Raw genomic sequence first — 23,110 nt, forward strand, 5'->3', positions numbered from 1 at the left:
TACCTTCGAAGTACTCTCCTTGAGAAGCTATGCACAAATGCCAGTAACTAGTCCATCCTTCAAAGAAATTTTGGAACTCTTTTTCTGGAATGGTCATCAGAGCTGTCGTCATGTTACCCTTGATGTCCTGACTGTCATCAAAATATCTTTCTTTCAATATTTCCTTTATCTTTGAGTAAAGAAAGAAGTCATTGGGGGCCAGATCAGGTGAGTAGGGAGGGTGTTCCAATACAGTTTTAGCCAATATGTTTACTGGCTAAAAACTCCCTCACAGACAGTGCTGTGTGAGCTGGTGCATTGTCTTGATGCAAGAGCCATGGATTGTTGGCAAAAAGTTCAGGACATGTAACTTTTTCACGCAGCCTTTTCAGCACTTTCAAATAGTAAACTTGATTAACTGTTTGTCCAGTTGGTACATATTCATAATGAGTGCTCCCTCTGATATCAAAAAAGGTTAGCAACATCGTTGCAACAAGTTCATGAACTTTCTGACCTTGTATAGCTAGGTAGAATAGAAAATAAATAAAATAAAATAGCTATTACCTATATATGTAAAAACATGAAGCATTTTAAAACTTATTTTTAAGTTACATTATAGTACCATTGGAAATAATCCTCTAAACTGAAAACAAAAAACATGAATATTTTTCAGCCATCTTTCAATATTTAAATCTTAAAGTATGGAATGAATTCATGCATTTCTTTTTCTTTCTTTTTTTTTTAAAGATAAATCCTCACATTCTATTTCCAAAGACATTTTTGTATGTGAGACATTTGACTTTCACAGCTTTTGCTGACCTTATTCTTTCCATTTGTGGGAGTTGAGCATAAATATTTCATAATGTCAAAGTGTAAAATATTTAAATGCCTCATTTCACACTACCATATATATATATATATATATATATATGTATATATATATATATATATATATATATATATAAAGATGCTTCAGAAATGCTCTAGTGCTAATGTTTGCTGGAATGTTTCATATATATACATACATACATACATACATATATATATGTGTGTGTATTCATATGTCTTTAAATATATTATTGACAATTTCCTTTCATGATATAAATTATACATATTTCATAATACAATATTAAGTTAAATGTTTTGAAAATGAATAATTCCTGAGTCTAACCATGATATCCACTTTAACATCAATTTTCACTACAAATCCTAAAATATTTCATATATTTCCCATATTTCATGGGCTCTAAGTTGTAATTTATGATAACACAAACTATTATGTACCATCAAGAAATAGAAAAAGTTTGACAGGAAAGACGGGGTCTGCCTGCCAGCTGCACAGGATTAGGATTCTACACAGGGGAAATGGTGACTGTCCTTCCAGTCCTTGCCCTGTAGCCACACAACTCAGTCTCTCACTATGTGTCTCTGACACTTCCTGGGTCACTGTCCCTAAGCCAGACCCCAGGTGCTCTTCAGATGTTGATGAATATTTGAACAACTTTTCAGACCTCAGAATCATATGTCCCCAGCTGCTGTCTCTTCAACCCCAAGGAGTCATACCAAAAAATACTGACATCCGTTGACCCCTTTAGAAAATTACTCCTATAACTCAAAGCTCCTAAAGGAAGTAAGACAATTTCATGTAATTGAAGTATAAATATGTATCATATGTTTACCAGTGTTCTGAAAGATTAAAAAAAGTTTGTTGATAATAAGCAATAAGCCATTGCTTATGATCTACCTTACACTGTCCCATTTTATTTGTTTGTTGTCTCTCAAGTTCACATTTGGGAAGATACCATACTAGAGGCCTTCATTTGAAGAATTCCTACTGAAGAAAAAAGAAAATTTTTCTTTGAGGCTACATCCCAAAAGGCTTATTTTTCTTTTGTGTTAAAAATGTTTCAAAGTAGTCTTTATATATTTTATGATCTCTAAATGATCCAAAATAAATTTGCATTTTTGTTAGTATTGAAGTAAGATTTAACAGAACTTTGATTCAATATCAATACATTGATATTGAATGATCAGGAGAAAATCAGAGATGATGCCATTTATAATTAAATCAAAAAGCATAAAACACCTAGGAATAAATTTAACCGAGGAGGTGTAAGACCTATACTTTGAAAACTATAAGACATTGAAGAAAGACATTGAAAAGGACACAGATAAATGGAAGGATACACCCATGGCTTTCAAGAATTAATAACATTAAAATGACCATAATACCCAAAGCAATCTCTAGGCTCACTATTATGGCTATCAAAATACCAATAACATTCTTCTTAAAATTAGGACAAATAATACTAAAATTTATATGGAATCACAAAAGACCACAAATAGCCAAAACAATCTTGAGAAGGAATCTTGGAAGTATCGTGCTGCCTGATTTCAAACTATACTACAAGGCTATATTAATCAAAACAGCATGGTACTGCCATTAAAACAGACACATAGATCAATGGAACAAAACAGAGAGCCCAGAAATAAACCCTCACTTACATGGCCAGTTAATCTACAACACAGGAGATAAGAATATACAATGGAGAAATGACAGTCTCTTTAAAAAGTGGTGTTGGGAAAACTGGATAGATAACATGAAAATAAAACAAAAACTGGGCCACTCTCTTACACTATGTAAAAAACAAGCTCAAAATGGATTAGACTTAAATGTGAGACCTAATACCATAAAACTTCTAGAAGAAAACATAGGTAGTAAACTATTTGACATTAGTCTTAGTAATATCTTTAAGGATATGTTCCCTTGAGCAAGAGAAACAAAAGTATAAATAAAAGAAAATAGGACTTCATCAAATTAAAGAGCTTCTTTACAGAAAAATAGTAAATTATTGAATGGGAAAATATATTTATAAATGATACATCTGATAAGGGGTTGACATCCAAAATATTTAAAGAACCTATACAATTCAATTACAAAATAATAAAAAAGCTGATCAAAAACTGGGTGGAGGAAATGAAGAGACATTTTCCCAAAGAAGACATTCAGATGGCCAACAGACATATGAAAAAATGCTCAAAATCATTAATCATGAGGGAAATGCTAATCAAAGCCACAATGAGGTATCACCACACACTAGTCAGGATGGCTATTATCAAAAAGTCAACAAATAACATGTGTTGGTGAGAATGTGGAGAAAAGGGTACCCTTGTGCACTACTGGATGGACTGCCAGTTGGTGTAGCCATTATGGAAAACAGTATGGAGATTCCTAAAAAAACTGAAAATAGATCTACCATAGACCCAGAAATTTCACTTCTGGGTATTTTTGTAAAAAAAAAAAAAAGAAAAAAAGAAAAAAGAACACTAATTTGAAAAAAGGTATGCTCCCCTATGTTCATTGCAGCATTATTTACGATAGCCAAGATATGGAAGCAACTTAGATATCCATCAATAGACGAATGAATTGGGATGTGGTATAGATAGATACATACATAGATGATAGATAGATAGATAGATAGATAGATAGATAGATAGATAGATAGATAGATACACACAAAATTGAATATTACTCAGCAATAAAAAAATGATATCTTGTTATTTGGGACAACATGGATGGACCTAGAGGGTATTACACTAAGTGAAATAAGTCAGACAAAGTCAAATACTGTATGGTTTCACTTACATGTGGAATCTAGAAAAACAGCAAAACAAAATAATGGACTCAGAAATAGAGGTCAACCTAATGATTGCCAGAGGGGAGGGGAATGGGTGATAGGTAAAAGAGGTGAAGGGGAATATAATCAATGATATTGTGATAAGTTTGCATGGTGACAGATAATTACTAGACTTAGTGTGGTAATCACATTATAATGTATATAAATGTCAGTTATATTGTACACCTGAAACTAGTATAATATTATATACCAATCATACTTAAATTTAAAACAAATAAAAATAAAAAAATTAAAAAGGAAATAAAAATGCATCTAATTATCAGTGAATCATGAACTATAAAAAAACGACCATTTTCCGAGATATTAATAAGTAAAAGAAAATTCCTAGGCCCTAAAAATTCATAACAATAATATGAAATATTTTATCATTTTTCAGCTATGATCTACTGCCCAAAATTCTCAACACTTGTTCAACACCTTTATATTTGAATTTGTTTTCTTTTTTTGTTAACTCTGAGTTTCTGATTAACATTGTTGGTTATGTCTTATACTTTAAAGCTGGATCTTGTATTTCCTTCGGCTCTGCCATAATGATCACTTTCTTTCAACAAGCCCTCTTATTGAGAGAAATGAAGGTTTTTATCCTTTAGCTACAACTGTATTTTAACATAGCTAATACATTTTACTGAATGGTAAAGCTTTTCTATGAGATTCATGTTGTATAAAAACTGTAAGCACGACTGGCTTCAAGATAGAGAAGCTGTTTTCCTTTTTCTAGATTATTAGTGCTGAAAAATATTCCGTAAAGAGCAGATATTTTGTAAAATATCTCTGTACCTACAACTTAATTTTCTGTGAACCTAAATGAGCTCTAATAATAAAAATATATATTATATATTAGTATTATATATTTTATATATATGTGTGTGTGTGTATATATATATATGTATATATATATATATATATATATACATACATATATATATATATATATATATATATATATATATATATATGTATGTATATATACAGAGGATACCAAAAAATGTACACACATTTTAAGAAAGGAAAACTATTAAAATTGTAATATTCAAAATATACTGATAACAAAAGATGAATACAAGTTACATTTGACTTCTGCAATTGCAAGAGGTGCTCAAAGTGGTTACCATCAGCATCCAAACACAAACACTTCTGATTTTGGTGAACTACTGCTTGAGCAAAGTGTTCACTTGTATACATTTTTTGGTACCCCCGGTATACATAAAGTACTTTATGTATATATATATATATATATATATTCTTAAATATGACTCTGAAACAACTGGACAAAAATATAATGTTCTGAGAACTGGACAGAAGAGATCGCATAGAAAATATACTTAATCGAATTTATAAGTTAAGTAGCATTAAGAGTGATTTAACCATTTCCCAAACTACATAGTGAGTGTGGCATTTCTGCATTACACTTATAAGGGCAATTCATACTCTAAAATCAGCTGAAGAAAGATTGAGAACTTCTGAGTATTCTCTACAGAAAAATCTAATCAAATATGTACTAAGCATCAGTGACCCATAAAACACTGTGCTGGTACAACTAGACTTCTCAACCTCAAAGAGCTTCCAAGTTTGTAAGATAAAGAAGGTTTTGAGGGATGTTGGAAGAAGGAAATTGAGGTTCTCTGGAAAAGAATATTCATTGTGGAAAGGAATCGGCTATGATTTTCCAGTGATAGAAGGGGTGAAGGGAGAGATTTCCACTGAACTTTATCTTACAGCAATTTTTAGAAGTTTTTGGAAAGCATAAAATTGAAATACAAAAGATGTTTGTGAAAATGTTTGTGAAGAAATGTTTAACTAGGAAGATTCAGGAGACAGTGGACTTTTGCTGTGGTCCAGATCTAAGATACCATTTTTCTCCAAAAATAAGACCTAGCCAGACCATCAGCTCTAATGCAGTCTTATATTATATGATATTATATGAGACCTGGTCTTATAGTAAATAAGATTGGGTCTTATATTAATTTTTGCTCCAAAAGATGCATTAGAGCTGATGGTCCGGCTAGATCTTATTTTCGAGAAAACATGGTAATAAAAACCTAGAATAAGGAAGTAGAGATGAGCATAAAAAATAAAAAAGAATACTATAACAGATATTTGAAAAAGACATTGTAGGATTTTAAGCCTCATAAAATTATATTAAGATAGTGTAATATATTTGACAAGGTGGTCAAAGAGTATTCTCAGAATCTTTTCCTTTTCTGCTATGTTTCTATCACATTATACAGCAAAGTCCTCATTAAGATATATAAGCTTTGTATTATTGTTACTGGGATGAAGAACAATTTTACGTACACATACATGCACATACGCATACATACATACATATATACATATATATGGATTTCTAAAAGATATTTCAATATCCTTTATTTGTAATTATACTACAATTTTAAAGATACAAATATTATCCAGTGGTAAATTCATAATAAAACAATTTGTGACTTGTGATGAAATTTAGAGTAAGCGTAACACAAAATTGTGTCTGGTGTGGGAGCTAAAAATGCTGCTTGTGTTACACAAAGTTGAGAAAGCAAGCTCAAGGCTTACATAATGTCCTTAAACTTGGATTAATGGTAAAATGAGATTGAGTCAGTCAAACAAACAAAAACAAACAAACAAACAAACAAACAAACAAACTTTACACTTAAAAAGTATGCCTGCTTCAATATTATTTCTACTGTCAAAATGAGATTTGTAAAATTTTTCAGTTATGGGTCACTGATAGACACGACACCATCTCAGTAAAGTGGTAAATTTAATTTTCCTGAACAAATCAGAATCAGGACTATAATTCATTTGCTTTGTTCTAGTTGGCTTTGGCTAGTTTATGCTGTGGCCACAAACAACCTCCAAATCTTTGTAAATTAAAACCACACGAATTGACTTCTTTCTCATGCCCTATATTCATCTTGGCCTAGTTGGTGTTCTCTTCTCTGCTGGACACTCTCATGAGAGCAGAAGAGTCTTCGTCATAAGCACTGACTCTCATTATACAAGTCGGAAAGAGCAAGAAGAATCATACTCTGGCTCCCAACAACTTCTGTCTGGAAATGACACCATCAAATCCACATATAGCTCCTGACTCAAATCAGAACATGGTCCAGGGCAAAGTTGGTATCTGTCTGTTCTCATTAATAGCAAACCACTTGGATTCATGTGGGTCCTATGCTGCAGTCCTATGGCTTTAGGTCCTATGGCTTTCTCTAGGTTTGTTATATAAATGGACTAAAGGTGACCCATATATACCGGGGTTGCCAAAAAAAATGTATACAAGTGGACACTTTGGTCAACGTAGCTCAACCAATAAGTAGTTCGCTGTAATCGGAAGTGTCTGGATGCTGATAGTAACCACTTTGAGCACCTCTTGTAATTGCAGAAGTCAAACGTGACTTGTATGCATCTTTTGTTATCAGTATATATTATTACAATTTTAATAGTTATTTATTTTCTTAAAATGTGTATACATTTTGTTAGCACCCTCTGTATTACTACCTATGTGGTTTATTTCTTCACAGCAGGCTAGTACTGTTAGCTAAAAGTCTACCAGCACCAAACTCAAATTCCTACACATCCAACTGCTTTGAGTATAGCCCAATTGGTATATATATACACACACATATATATATATATATATATATAATGTTTGTATATATGTGTATATATATACACACACAAAATTTTGGTGTATATATATATATATATGTTATATATATAATATATATTTATGAATTTAGAGCCTGCCTGCTTTTCGTATCCTGTGAAACTGTACCCAACATCTGCCAGCCATAGATTAGATAAATTCTGCAGCTATAATGGACTTCACCCCACAATGCCCTTCAATCTCTCTGATCCAGATACCCCTAACCTTGCTGCTGAGTGACATTACCTAGTCAGGCAAATTCATCCCAAATTTTCCTTTCCTGAGGCAGTTTCCTTCCCTACCTGACCCCTGTATATTTCTGATACTTAAATAGAATTGATATTACATTTGAAGGAAGAAATTGTGATTCTTTGGATTAGTAAGCTATTTTTAAAACTAACAGTTGCTGAGAATTTACTTCTCCGAAATAATCATAAGAGCTCTCAAACTCCAAATTTTAGGCTCTTATTATTAGTGTGTTATCCTGTCTCTATTCATGATAAAAATGTAAAGTTTGATATTATGAATTGCAATGTAATACCTTACTAAGACACAAACTAAATGTGGCTTTCAAATCACATAAACTAGAAAATCAAGTATAAATTAATGATTGATCATTGTCATTCATGACTCATATATTCCAGTCATGAATATATGTATGAACTATATTATTATTATGTTGATATTATTTTAATTTTATTCCCTCTAGTAAATGAAGCTCAAAATTAAACACATTTATTTGAAAGAATAATAGGTAAATATGACATTGCATCACAACATCAGTGATATAGAAGAATCATATTTAAAGCGAGAGATGTGTTGAACTGCTGGTTTTGTTAGGCAGGCATTACTGTACGAGTATATTTTCATTGCATTGCTACTAAAGCCAATCTCTGTAGAGTTTGAGGTGATTAATGTATCACTAAGAAGTAGCAATCTGCCTTAAACTCAGGCAATTATTTCTATTGTGTGTGACCTTGATAGAGAATTTTGCATTAGGGATATGAAGGTAGTTGGAAACAAATGATCCTATCACGGTAACTATAAAGCCATCCAAATTTTGAAAAGTTTCACCGGGAAAGTAGAAATTATTAAACTCACAGAGGAGTAACTAAGTTTTGGAAGATTTGACATTTGACAAGTGAATCAAAATTGATCTTTCAGTCAATTTTACAAGATTTTTTTTTTTTAACATTTGAGTAATTATAGAGTTTTAAAGTTTACATGTGGGAATTGTTTTATTTTCTCATATTTGAAAACAGATGGTGTCATATACCATAGTCATATTTTAACATTAGAATTACTAAAATAATGAAATCCAAAGACCAAATGCCATTTATAATAATGATTATTTCTGTATTGATCTAGTGTTTGATAATTATATTTAGATAAATAAAAAAAGATAGAACAGTCCATGCCGCTATCCCATACGTTGTTGCATGTGTTACGTACTTAAAAATAAAAAGCTACTCATATAGAAATTTCTGTGTGAAATTCTGAAGTCGTAGATGCCTGAAATACTGTCATTTCTTGATTAGCAACTAGATTCCAAAGTTATTTGTAATTTTATACTGTTTCAAATTAATACAATTTATTCATTTAAAAATGTCTTTTGCAAAATTAATCTATATAGATGTAGTCAAATGGATTGGTACAAATATGTTTGCTTCTGACTTCATATATGGAAGCATACCATGTGGTTAGATATTTTCTAGCTAGTTTTTGCTAGCATATGGGAAATTTCTGCCTTTACATATTGTGTAGCTAAACTTTTACTTTATATTTTTGAGTTTTGTGTCTCTAAGGGGGAGAATATTTTTGGCAACTGTTGCCATGCAGCAGCCTACCTGTCTGTCCACTGTACCTACCCCTAAAGAAAGGAGAGTCTGTGAGACGGATCCTTTCACAGACTTTGCTTCACCTTTGTGCTTACACCTTATGCTTTCCTGTTTGGCCCCAAAGATGTCTGGTTAGTCAATGATGGGTAAGATTCCTCAAGGAAGGAATAACCTAAGCCAGGCACAGTTGCATAGGGGCCATCTGGAGAACTCACGGGTTTGATAGAAGTGGGCACCAACCCCTATCTTCCCCCGGTTAAGGAGAGCTTAACCTCTGCCTTTGTGGCTACATTCCTTCCCACATCCTGCTTTGGAAGAGATTCAATAATGTGATAACATGAGCTCTCCATCTATTCATATGCATAAAAGTTTTGTCCCTTGCGGGGGGTACATACATCCTGAGACTTATGGTTCCAGCTGGCTGCAGGCAAGGGTGATTGGTCTGAATCAATTTCTAGTATAATGTGTGAGATTCACAGATCTTGAGATTAACAAGCTTTACTTCCTTTACTTCCTCATTTGTTAATCAATAAAAGCTATGCATTGGCCCGATTCGGGACTCTCAGTCCTTGAGTCTGGAGTCCCTTGGCCCCACTTGCGCTCTATTCTTGGCTACAGTCTTTCTTAACGCTGCGCCGCCCTCCTCACTTCCCACAACTTTTGTCGTGCAGGATGCGACAGGCAACCCTCTTGCTGTTTCTTTCCCTATTTCTTAACTTCTCTGCTCATCATCTACAATTTGGGAATCTGTGAAAGAAACAGAGCAAATCTCCTGTGATATTGGGCAGGAGATGAGACATAGGAGAAAATCCTACAGGAAGATTAGGTAGGAAGCCAAACATGATGGATAATAGAAGAGATGAGGCGTATGGAGGCAGGGGGTACAAATATTCAGATACCCGTGTGTGGATCACCCCTTCATTGTCAGGTATCTTATTAAATAGATTGAGGGGAAAACAAAACCAACAAACTAACCAACAAACAAAAAACAAAACGACCTTCTGTCCCAATTCCTATTGAGGCTCCTGGCAGTGGTGTTCTGCTCTGGAAATTGAAGATCAGTGGCACCGGGAGATGTACAGGAGAGGTAAGACTGAGGTAGAAGTTCTGATTCCCCATAGCCTTAATACACCACACAGACAATCAGGAAAAAGCCGCATCCTCAGGTAGGGGACCAGAAGTTGCTAAGAGGACTGACCCACTAGAAGCTTGAAGTTGGAACAAAGAGGCTTTTCTCTTCCAAATCGCTGAGAACAGGAACAATGGCAGTGGGTAACAACACATTCACCCTAAAAGCATATAAGGATGTTTTCAGGGCAGTCCCCAGTTCAATCATCAGATCAGACTGCTGCCTAAAACCCTGTAGACACTGTGTATGTCACAGCTCCCATTCTCTCCCAGTCATGGAATCATTTGAGTTACCTGATTCTACAAATAACAATTAGGTGTTATCTTGGAGAGAAGCAATCAGGTAGGAGTGAGGGATATAATTGAAACACTATGCATTTACCTTAAAGGGGCTGAATTATCCAAAACAGATGGTGTAAACTAGAAACACTTCCATTCCTCAAAATATTCAAATTATTTTGAATATTGATATTGTATTCAAAATACTCAAGAAAGATTTTCTCCTCGAATATCCAATGGGGTCAATGCTTACTTATATTAATAAGATTTGGTTTGTTATAAAATACAAAGTGTTACGTTTTCTTTGTTTATTTGAGTAGTAGTGAGTAGATATTCTCACATTAGTAGTAATATCATACCATGTATCTATAATTATTACTTTGGCTTTTCTGTTTCAATATGCATATTTCTATTTAATGTATGTTTGTATTGCTAAAAAGTGCTAAATAGAAATGACAAAAAATAGTGTTAAGTTGGTTGTTACTTTCAGTTGAAAACTTCTGTAACAGAGCAACAAATACATATGTCTTCCTTTCTAAGTTGTGAACTCTCATTTCCTCCTAGATATATTTACCTTGATAGCAGCCTGCTATCTGTGTTCTCACAGGGCACTGTGTTCTCATAGGGCACTGCACATATACAATATTTAGACTTACTCTATATTTTGAATGGGAAATTTTGGCCTGTTTCCTCCATTGGCATGGCAACTCCCTGATAATAAAACTTTGGTTTTCCATGATCTTCAGCCCATAATATATTGCTTGCCACATGATATATACTAAATATATATTTGCTGGGTACTGAATACAGGTAAACCCAGAAAAAACAAACCTAGAACTAAATATTTATCATTTATAAAAATTTTCATTTTCCTGATTTTAAATAATTATCAAAGTGCTTCACTTTAGCTATTTTATCAAATCTATTGTAAGGTAACTCCTATCACTAATATAATTTCATGTTTATTTACCGAAATATTCTAACTAACTTGGGAAATGTGAATCCATTTACTTTGTGTCCTTAACAAAAGCAACAAATTGGTGTTTTGAGGAGATGCACTCAGTTCTAAGGTGGAACTGTTGCCTGAAAATAGACATAATTATAGAGTATCATTATTACACTGTCATTAGAGATTACTTTAGAATATAATTAACCAGAGAGATGACACATACAATGCATAAATCATTTTTGTATTTTGTGTATATACACAAAGGAAACAGAAAGTTAATAAGTACTTTAAATTAATGAGAGTTTCCCTGAATTCCTGTGCTCTTATTCTGACTGATTTAAAGTTCAGTTGAAACAGGCATCCTCTTTTCATTTTGTCCGGATTCTCAGTTTGTGACATTTCTGAATTAAAAATGAGATGAGAATTTTAGATGTTTTAAAGCAGTATTTTAAAACATGTTAAATCAATTTTCGGTCTCAGTTACTTAAAAGTAAGAATTGTGACTCTCTCCTGCTTAATGCAATGCATACAATTTATGATACAGTCAGTAGATTAGAAGGTTGACTAAATACACAGAGGTTTTTAAATAAAATAAATCCTATTTTAATTAAAATCGAAATATTGAGTTGAGTTTAGGAGTAACTGAATAAGTAGTAGAATGTAATTTGGAGGTCACAATGACAAATTCAGGAATTATCAGAGTTATTATGCCTTATATTAAAAAGTGTTCAGACTATAGAGCTGAGTGATAGTCCATCTACTTCACTCCTTCAGTTTCTTGGTTTGTAAAGTGGATAGATTAAACAGAGAATACCTATAAATTACTTTGCAGCTTTAAACATTGTATTCAACCTGTGGGGAAATAATGAGCTACTACAGTGTGTGAAGCATTGATTATTAAAAATAAACAAATATACATAACCCCTGAAAAACTCACATTATCTTTTAAGGAAAAAGGAATCATCTTGTTTATTCTTTCTCATTTTTAGACGTTAGAGAAAGTAAATTACTTAGCAAATTGGCAAATACTATATAGAATTAATGAGCTATTTAGCAGTTAACTTAGAGGAAAAGTCCATAGTAACTAACTTCAATGGATTATTTATAGTTTTCAGAATTTGAAGGATGATAAATGCTATGTACAATTTAAGTAGGAAATAAAAATGACAATAGGAAGTCATGTCTTTGAAGAGTCAATATTTTTCTGTGTTCTGCAGCCATAAAGACTTCAGAAAAATACCCCATTGATTTTTACCGTTATAAAAAAAGTTTATTCTTATAACTAGTCAAAATATTCATGGTATATAAAGAAAAAAATATTACATTTCTGGATAAATAGGACATAGAATAACTCCCTGATACTCTCTCTTCCATAGCCTTCTCTGAAACGATGAAATGCAGATGAATAAGTTTAAGCATAAAGACTGTGATTCATTTCTAAATACTGGTTATAATTGGAGCAGAGGGGAGGGTATTCTTGGGTAAAGGAAGAAGGCAATTTATCTAAATATGAGAGCGTGTCTAATATCTTTGTAAACAGTATGACAACTGATCTCTTGGTAAATAGACCAAGTGATATTGGCTAGGAGGAGAGTCCTCGTGTATAGAATGCTTTCAGCAGGATGACCTCAGTTTAGTATTACTTATGGTAACCAAATCTAAAATCTCTGGATTCACGGGGTATGGCACCCTGACAAATGTCACATGAACCCGGTGAATATATAGATATAAAATGGACATGTTTCATATCCTCAGTGCTCTTCAATTAGTGAGATGACCTGAAAATCTCATTTGAGGTATCATCTCTTACTGTTGGCCATGAAATCTGACGTAGGGGAGAAGGATCTGGAGAGCCACAGGAGATGTCTTTGACCTCTCTTTACTTCATCCGTGCTTCTTGATTTCTTATGTCCTTGAATTTATCATAGAGCTTGATATGGTGTAAGTCTAATTTGACAATTTACTGTTTGTGTTCACATGTATAAACTAAAGCAAACTGAGAAAAACTAAAGTACATGACTGAAGGTACCAATTCTGTGCAAATCTATGTGGTACAGAGGATGAGCAGGACTTCATTTTCTCTGCACCTGTTAGACCAGGACAAAGGGAAAGAATGCTTTTCTGTATGGCTAGGATGAAGGCATGTAATTTCGTGGCTATTTAAAGGAGATTAGCATGTGGAAACCTACGAACACTTTTCAGAGTTGGCGTGCTGCTGTTTGTGGTTTTGATTCTTGGATGGGTGGCATAATCATGCTAGTATAGGGTTAGCCAGAGCTACTGATATATGACACATTGCTTCCAATGTACATGCTTCAGAAATAGGTCTATTTGAAATGTTATCCTTAGAGCTGGGTAAAAGGGATCCCTCGAGTAGTTGTATAATTTAGATGGCCTCACTCTGGCCCTGTATTGGTTGATCCTCATTTCAAAGACCAAGGGGATTATTCATCTGAGTTCATAACCCTCCTTCTATACTATACATTATTAGTGTTTCCTGCCCAAATGACCTTGAACCCACTTCAGGGACTTATGTTGCCCGATTCCTGGATCTGTTCTCCCAAATATGGACTGCATAGCTTGTGGGAACACCCTAGACTTGAACACCCTAGGCGTTGATTGACTTTATATACAAAGTCTGACAATTAAGTTCACAAACTCATCCTAGGAAAAGTGCTACATACCTAATTGCTGAATATTGCTATGGTCACCTTGTGAAGTACTCCCTTGGGAAGCTATGCACTGATGGCAGTGCCATGTCAACCCTTCAAAGCCCTTTTGGAACTATTTTTCTGGAATGGCCTTCAGAGCTATTGTGGTATTTACCCTTGATGTCCTGAATGTCATCAAAATGTCTTCTTTTCAATATATCCTTTATCTTAGGGTAAACAAAGAAGTCATTAGGGGTCAGATCAGGTGAGTAGGGAGGGTGTTTCAGTACAGTTATTTGTTTACTGGTTAAAAACAATGCCATGTGAGGTGGTGCATTGTCGTGATACAAGAGCCATGAATTGTTGATGAAAAGCTTAGGTCGTGTAACTTTTTCACGCAGCCTTTTCAGCAGTTGCAAATAGTAAACTTAGTTAACTGTTTGTCCAGTTGGTACAAATTCATAATGAATAATCCCTCTGATATCAAAAAAGATTAGCAACATCCTGGCAAACAAGTTCTCAAACATAATTTTTGGACCTTATACATCATGCACGTGTAGACCAGGCTGGGCCTCAGGAAGAATGAGGTTTGTCAAGACTGAGTGTAACCAGATGCAAAAATAAAAGAAGGAAGACAGTCCACGGACCAGGCATTGATGGTAGAAATATGTGGAGTTACAAAACTCTCAATTTAATATAGCTGCCTATTTATCTTTGTCAAAATTAAGAGAATGGAACTTACATTAATTTTTTGAAGGTACAGGTATCCCATATACCACTGTACCCACACATGCACAGCTTTCCCCATTATTAGCAACCTCTACAGAATGGTACATTTGTTATAATTGATGAACTTTAATTGGCACATCATTATCCCCCAGAGCTCATAGGTTGCACTAAGGTTCACTCTTGGTATTGTACATTCCATAGGTTTTGACAAATGTCTAATGATGTGTATCCACCAGTATAGTATTGTGTAGCATAGTTTCACTGCCATAGAAATCTTTTGTGCTCCATCTGTTCTTCTCCTCTTTCCTCCAACTCTGGCAACTACTGATCTTTTTACTGTCTCCATAGTTTTGCCTTTTCCAGAATGTCATATAGTTGAAATTGTACAGTATATAGCCTTTTCTGATTAGCTTTCTTCACTAGCAATATACATGTATTTTTCCTGCATGTATTTTCATAGTGTGACAGCTTGTTTCTTTTTACTACTGAATAATACTTCATTGTCTGGATGTACCACAGTTTACTTATCCATTCACATACTAAAGGGTATCTTGGTTGCTTCTGAGTTTTGGTAATTATGAATAAAGCTGCTATATACCTGAGTGTACAGGCTTTTGCATGGATGCATGTTTTCCACTCCTTTGTGTAGATGCTAAGGAAAAAGATTGATGGATCATATGGTAAGAGTATATTTAGTTTTGTAAGAAATCACCAAACTGTCTTCCAAAGTGACTGTACCATTTTGCATTCTCACCAGTAATGAATGAGAGTTGTTGTTTCACATCCTTGCCAGTATTTGTTATTGTCAGTGTTCTGAATTTTGGCCATCTAATAGATATGTAATGGTATCTTATTGTTGTTTTAATTTTCATTTCCCTGATGACATATAATGTAGAGTATTTCTCCCTATGCTTATTTGCTATCTGTATATTTTCTCTAGTGAAGTATCTGTTCAGGTCTTTGGCCCATTTTTAAAATTATGTTTTTCTCTGATTGAGTTTTAAGAGTTCTTTGTATATTTTGAATAATTGTCCTTTAACAGATTGGTCTTTTGAAAATATTTGATCTTAGTATGTGGCTTGTCTTTTTATTCTTGTGACAGTGTTTTTCATAGAGCAGACATTTTTAATTTTACAAAAGTACAGCTTATACATTCTTTTTTTTCATGAATCATGCCTTTGTTATTGTATCAGAAATATCATGGCCAAACCCAAAGTCTTCTAGATTTTCTCCGGTTATCTTCTGAGTTTTATAGTTTTGTGTTTTACATTTTAATTTGTAATATTTTTTGATTGAATTACTTTAATAGATGTTCCACTATTAAAACATTCTTGGATTCCTTGGGAAATCTCAGTTTGTCTATAATGCATTTATACTTACAGTAATTTCATAGATAATGCTTGTTTTTACTTTTCCTTTGTTATTTAGCACTATAATGCTGGCTTCATAGAGTAAATTGGGAGTGTTTCCTGTTTTCCTAGTCTATGGAAAAGATTAACAATAAAATAACACATTATTTTTCTTTTTGTTTCTGATAGAATGGCTCCATAGGAAAAAAATAGAACTCTTTTTTGTTTTTTCCGTTTGTTTTATAGTTAATGGTCTGTTCAAGCTTTCCCTTTTTACCCAAGTCAGTTTCAGACAGTTGTATTTTTCTAGAAAATTATTCATTTTCTCTTATTAAAAAAATATTGGCATTTCATATTATTATATCATTATTCTGTTAATCTCTCCTATAGCTGTAATTATGTTCTTTCTATTCCTAATATTGCCTACATCTTGGTTTTCTTTGAAAAGATTCTGTTAGAGGTTTAAGTTTTGTGCTAATTTTATATTTTACTTTGTATTTTAAAGTTTAATATTCATGCAGAGAAATGATCGTATAATTTTATAACAATCAATTTTCACAAACTGGATGCACCTAGATAATGCACCCAAATTAAGAAACAGGATAGTCCCGACTCTAAAGCCCTGTCATTAAGTAGTCATCACTCCCCACCACTGCCCATCTATGCTTTATCTAAACTTCTAAGAGGATAGTTTTTCTGTTTTGGTATTTGCTGTGAACTCCTGACTTCTGTTGATGAACATGCTTATTAGGTTTGTGAAATTCATCCATATTGTTGCATTTTCTTTGAGGTCATTTATCCCCATTGTTTGTAGTATTCCACTGTGTGAGCATAACATAAATTATTCATTCATTTTACACTTGAGTGTTTGGTAGTTTCCAGAGTAGGGTTATTAAAATATGAACATCATAAACAGGCCGATGAAAATTATTTTTAAAGCATGTTAGTTGATTATATATCTAGGAGTGAAATTTCTGGGGCATAGAGTATGTATATATTCAGTTTTAGTAGATACTGACAAACAGTTGTTTAACATTTTGCCAAATTAAGCACCACAACCAACTGTATATAAAAGTTTGTTTAACCTGAGTGCTTTCCAGTGCTAGGTATTCTGGACCATTTTTCACTTTAACCCATAAGTGTTTAACCCATAACATTTTTATGTTTAACCCATAACATTTTTATGTTTAACCCATAACATTTTTCACTTTAACACATATTCATTCTTGTGAATATGTGGTATTACATCATTTTGGTTTTAATAAATTACATTTATCTGATACTTAATATATATTTACTGTTAAGTTTCTAAGTTATGAACTTAATTTTTCTTGGATATTTATCCATAAAACCCTTCCTTGTAACTTTTGCCAGTTACTTCACCTCTTTATTTTCTAGTATGTAAAATAAGTAGATCAAACAGAAAGACCTGTAAGTTACATTAAGTTTTAAACATCTTATTTAATCTCTATGAAAAATTGAATTCTTGTAGTATGCCAAAACTGTGTTACTAACCAAACTAAATACTACATATGTAGGATTAATGAGCTATTTGGCAGTTGACGTAGAAAGAGTCTATTCTTAATTGACTCTAGTGGGTTATTTTTCGTTTTAAGAATTTGAACGATGAAAATTCCACCTACCATTCAGATAGGAAAGAAAAATATAATAGGAAGTCATATGTTTAAGGAGTCAATAACTGTCTCTAAAAGCCCATCTCAAAGTTCAATATTGAAAAACTTAAAAATATATTTAATTGATTTTCCCAATTCTATTCACACATACTGTGTGAGATATATTTTTATATATCAATATACAATTTTTATATATCAATACGCAGATTTTATACGTCAATTTTTATATATCAAGACCTCTAGTCTATGTCTGAAACTGCAGATAGTACATATAGTATTTTTTTCTTATACATATACATATCTTTTCACTTAAATGAAGGGCTTTATGGCTTCTCTTTGGCAAATCTGAATTGCCAGCATCACTACTCTTAAGCTTTGGGGCATTTATTAAGTAATACAAGGGATAATTGGATACAAGCACTGCAATACTGCAACAGTCAATTTGATGGCTACTAAGTGATTAATGGGCGGGGAGCATGTACAATGCAGATATGCTGAACAAAGTGATGATTCACATCCTGGGCAGGATAAAACTGGACTGCACGAGATTTCAAAACAATTTAAAACTTTTGAATTGTTTATTTCTGTCAATTTCCATTTAATATTTTCAGACCGTGGTTGATCATAACTGAAATTGCAGATAGCAAAACCTCAGACAACGGGACTATTGTACCTGATGAATTTGGAAGGCTATTTTTTTTTATGTGAAAGGATATAAATTAGCTGCCTAAAGGAAAAAATGGTAAGAAATGTGAAACAGAGTGTTAGATTTGAAGAGACACAAAACTGGGAGCTTACAATGAAACGGGACAAATATGAAAGAAAGAATGATTTAACAAAAATTAATCTGAAGAGAAGTACAGTTGGTATCAATATGAAAGCCAAATTATAGATATGCAGTAAAGAGTTAACTCAGCGGCCAGAGTTATTCAAACCCTGTGCATTTCAGAGAAAAGAACTGGAACAACTAGACAGAGCTCTGAGCATTGGGATATTCTGCCTAACAATAGTTTTGTATGTCTGAGGACTTGGGCCGCACCAGGTAATGATAATAATGTGACTAATGGTGAATACCTGTTTTTGCATGCTCAAGGCTTTGTGTAAAGCCATGTCAGCTTGACCACTTGCACTCTCCAGTCAAACTGTATCTGCTTGACCATCCGGAAGAGTGGTCTGGTGTTCTTCCCTGGTTGGTGGTATTTCACACATTGTCACACACTGTGGCTGAGAGAAATAAATACTATCTCTCGGCCTCCGCTCTTGATTGCTCCTTGACTTCACTGTATGCTTTTTCCCTTTGCTGATTTTAATCTGTATTATTTTTTGCTGTAATAAGCCGTAATAACTGTATACAGTTAATTTGATTTCTGTGAGTCCTAGCAAATCATGAAACTTAAGGTGGTCTTGGGGATGGACTCCTGACATAGTTACCATTTTTTCTACCTCAACAGTAGACCCAAAAATTGGAGTATTTTAAAATGTTGAATGTAATAGAGATGAATGAATACATGAAAACTTGGCATTTTTTATTGATAGTAAAGTGTCACATGCTACAGCTAAGCAGAAACATATGTTCTTTAGAGTTGGTTTGCAAATAATTTAAAATCCTATCACTTAATGGTCATATGCAAATAAAATAAACACATGGAGTTGCTCTAATACCCAATGCTTTGATAGCTGTAGTATCACCTTATTTGCTTCTAGCATCTTTCTGCTTTTGCTAAGATACATTTAGGGCTCTGAAAAGCAGATTCTGAATAAGAGTCATTTGTGTTAAGGTAGGAAAAACAATATCAAATCAATAGTTTGTTTTTTCATGGTTGCTGTGATGAGAAGCAGGTACTGCATAAAAGTCAACGTGAAACCAGAAATGAGGACAACAGTGTCCAATCTGATTTCAAAGTTTGAGTAGTTTTGTAATGCTCAAGCATTATTTGCATATATTCCAATAAGTAATAGATGTTAACTATAAAATAAAAATATTTTTACTTCAATTTGTGTTCACTATTTTTTTCAAATGACTATTGTTTTTAATATTTAAGTTTCTTTGACCTAACCACTCAATGAACATACTATTAAGTATTTATTTTGGCCTAAGAGTAATGTGGAATAAAACAAAACACGAAGGGTGTGGAGAATGAAGAAAGTTTGGAATGTCTTATTTATGACCTGTTAAAAATACAGATCGCAAGCTTTTCTTACTTCAGACTTATTGAATCAGAATCTATATGTCAAAGAGAAAACTAAACATTTAGCAAGCACTGTAACTGTTCTGGTGGTTTTCATCAACATTTTCATAATCACTCTTTATTACTGCCTGTGATAGTTCTTTGCCTCATTAATGATTGTAGATATGAAATTCAATTTAATGATATTGTTCATTTTCATTATGGTCAATTGACAGGGTGTTTCATATTTTTATTTTATATTAAGGTGTTGTTATTGTTGTTATTTTTTATTATTGTATGTATATTGACATTTTTTCAGCAGCCCACAAGTTTCAAAGCAACTGTAATCTTGAGACCTCTCATTGGAACTGATTAGCATTTAAAATGTTTATGAAAACTCTAATTATTCCTGAATAAATGCACTCTCAGTTAAATTTTAATGAGGTTATTTATTTAGTTATTTTTACAATAGGCCATTACATTCTGCATATGCCTTTGAAGGTGAGTATAATGAGCTAATATAAAATAGTTCTGTAAAGAGAACTTCCATATGATTCTTTGATCTGTGGAAGTGTTACAACTTTGTCACTCATTAGCTCACAAATGTTGAAAGTAAAGGGCACCATTAATTCTTGCAAGAACTCTTACCTCTGGTCTTACTGTGGAGAAAGATACAGGTTGTAGATGACTATTGAGTGGAAGTTAACTAGGCAGATTAACCATTATGAGACATGCTATGAGAAAGAAATGTTATACAATAAATTCATTTGTAAAAAGCAGGGCATGATGTCTCTTCATAATCCGTAATTCCCATTTTCTTATTAAGTGCTCAGAGTACTTCTGTAGTAAATAAACAAGTTGAACGTAGTTAAATTCAGTATTGATTACCAAGCCTTTAATTTTTTTTTCAAGATAACACCCATTATTAGTCCAAATGATTAATGTTCCTAGCAAGATACTTTCAGAAGTGCAATACAAAAAAGGTGGTATAATATTAAACAATACTCAACGAGTGTTTATTGAATGAGAGAGAGATAGAGCCAAAAAATGGATACACATTTTAAGAAAAGAAAAAAAAAAACTATTAAAATTTAAAATTTTAATATATACTGATAACAAAAGAAGACTATAAGTCATGTTTGACTTTGGCATTTACAAGAGGTACTCAAATTGGTTACCATCAACATCCAAACACTTCTGATTATGGCAAACTACTGCTTGAGCAACAGTGACCAAAGTGTCCCTGTCTATCTATCTATCTATCTATCTATCTATCTATCTATCTATCTATCTATACTGTAGTGCCAAAAATGTATTAAAATTATGCTGATGGTAACCACTTTGAGCACCTCTTATAATTGCTGAAGTCAAATGTGACTTGTATTCATCATTTGTTATCAGTATATGTTGAGTATTACAATTTTAATATCATTTTTTCTTTTCTTAAAATGCATATACAATTTTTGGCACTGCATATACATGATATACATATATATCATATACATATGATGTATACATATGTACATATGTACATATATACATATACATATTATATATATATATATATATATATATATATATATATATAATGATATAGCATGGAAAGACAGAGAGAGGGTGGGAGGGAGGGAGACAAGGGAGAGAGAGAATATGGCTTGGGTAAGGTAGAGAGGTAGGGAGATAGAGAATGTTCCAGCTTTGGAATAATTTTAGAGAAATTGTATTTTGTTTTATATATATATATATATATATATATATATATATAAATTCTCTTTTCTCTTTTCCCACGAGAATGAAAGCTTCATGAAATTAGAAACAGTGTTTGGTTTTCCTTCATATGCTACCCCAGATAATGAGAATGTTTTCTAGAATATTGCATATGTCCAAAAAATCAAAATAAAAGAGAAAACAAAACCCAAAACTTATTGTTGAATAAAAAGAATCTGAAAATATTCAGTCAAGTTGAGCGTAGATCAAAAAAGTTTAGCATAGAAAGAAAGTTACGTTGTATAGCAGAAACCAGCTCTTGATTCATTACCATATGTTAGAGACTGAATGTTTGACCTCCTCCAATTTAAACATTGAAGCTCTAATCCTTAGTGTGGCTGTATTTGATAAAGTCGCTGTGGGAAAGTTTAGATGAATTTAAAGACGTAGATTGACAGAATGTCATATCAATTCCTTAACAGAATGAATGATTATTATGACTTAAATTTGTTGATTAAGTGATGACAGTGTATTCAAATTTGGGTGGTTGGAGAAAGCTGAAGAGCTGTGTTGGTCATGTGGAGTGTGATGTTGTGAGATATCCAATCACAACACCAAAGAAGCAGTCCAGCATGTATCTAGGAGTCAAAAACAAGGGCAAACTGGAGATAGAATTGCTCTTTATGGAGATTGATGTGTGAATTCAAACCATGGAGAGATTTTGTAAAATTAATAGGGAAGAGGACCTAGAAGACAGACCTGAGGAAGAAAACAATTTAAAGGGTTGGAGGAAGGCAAAGAGATTGCAATGAAATATATCCAATCGTGGAGTGAGAAGATAAAGATGTTTTTGAGGAAAAATTACAGAAAGGGCATTTTCAAAAGTGGGGATATGATAAATGATTTCAAATTGGATATTGTGTATTTTGTCGAAATACGAAGAAGGCTATTTCCTCTTATTGAAGCTGTTACCCAGAGCAAGATGTGGGTGAAGGTGGTAAAAAGTACAAACTTCCAATTATAAGATAAATAAGTTCTGGAGATGTAATATGCAACATGGTTAACTATAGATAACAATATAATTTGGTATATTTAAACTACTAAGAGAATACATGTTAACCATTCTTATCAGTAGGAGAAAAACAAATATTAAATTTCATAACTGTATGAAGTGATGGGTGTTAACCAAACTTATTGCGCAATACATACATATAGTAAATCATTATGTTGTCTGCCTTAAACTTACACAATGTTACATGTCAATTATATCTTAATAAAACTGGAAAGTGATTTAAATATTGAATATTTATTCCATTTATCAAATTTAATTGCAAAGACAAAAAAAATTTAAAACTACT

The sequence above is a fragment of the Rhinolophus hipposideros genome, assembly GCF_964194185.1.
Source record: "Rhinolophus hipposideros genome assembly, chromosome: 5".
Lineage (NCBI taxonomy): Eukaryota > Metazoa > Chordata > Mammalia > Chiroptera > Rhinolophidae > Rhinolophus > Rhinolophus hipposideros.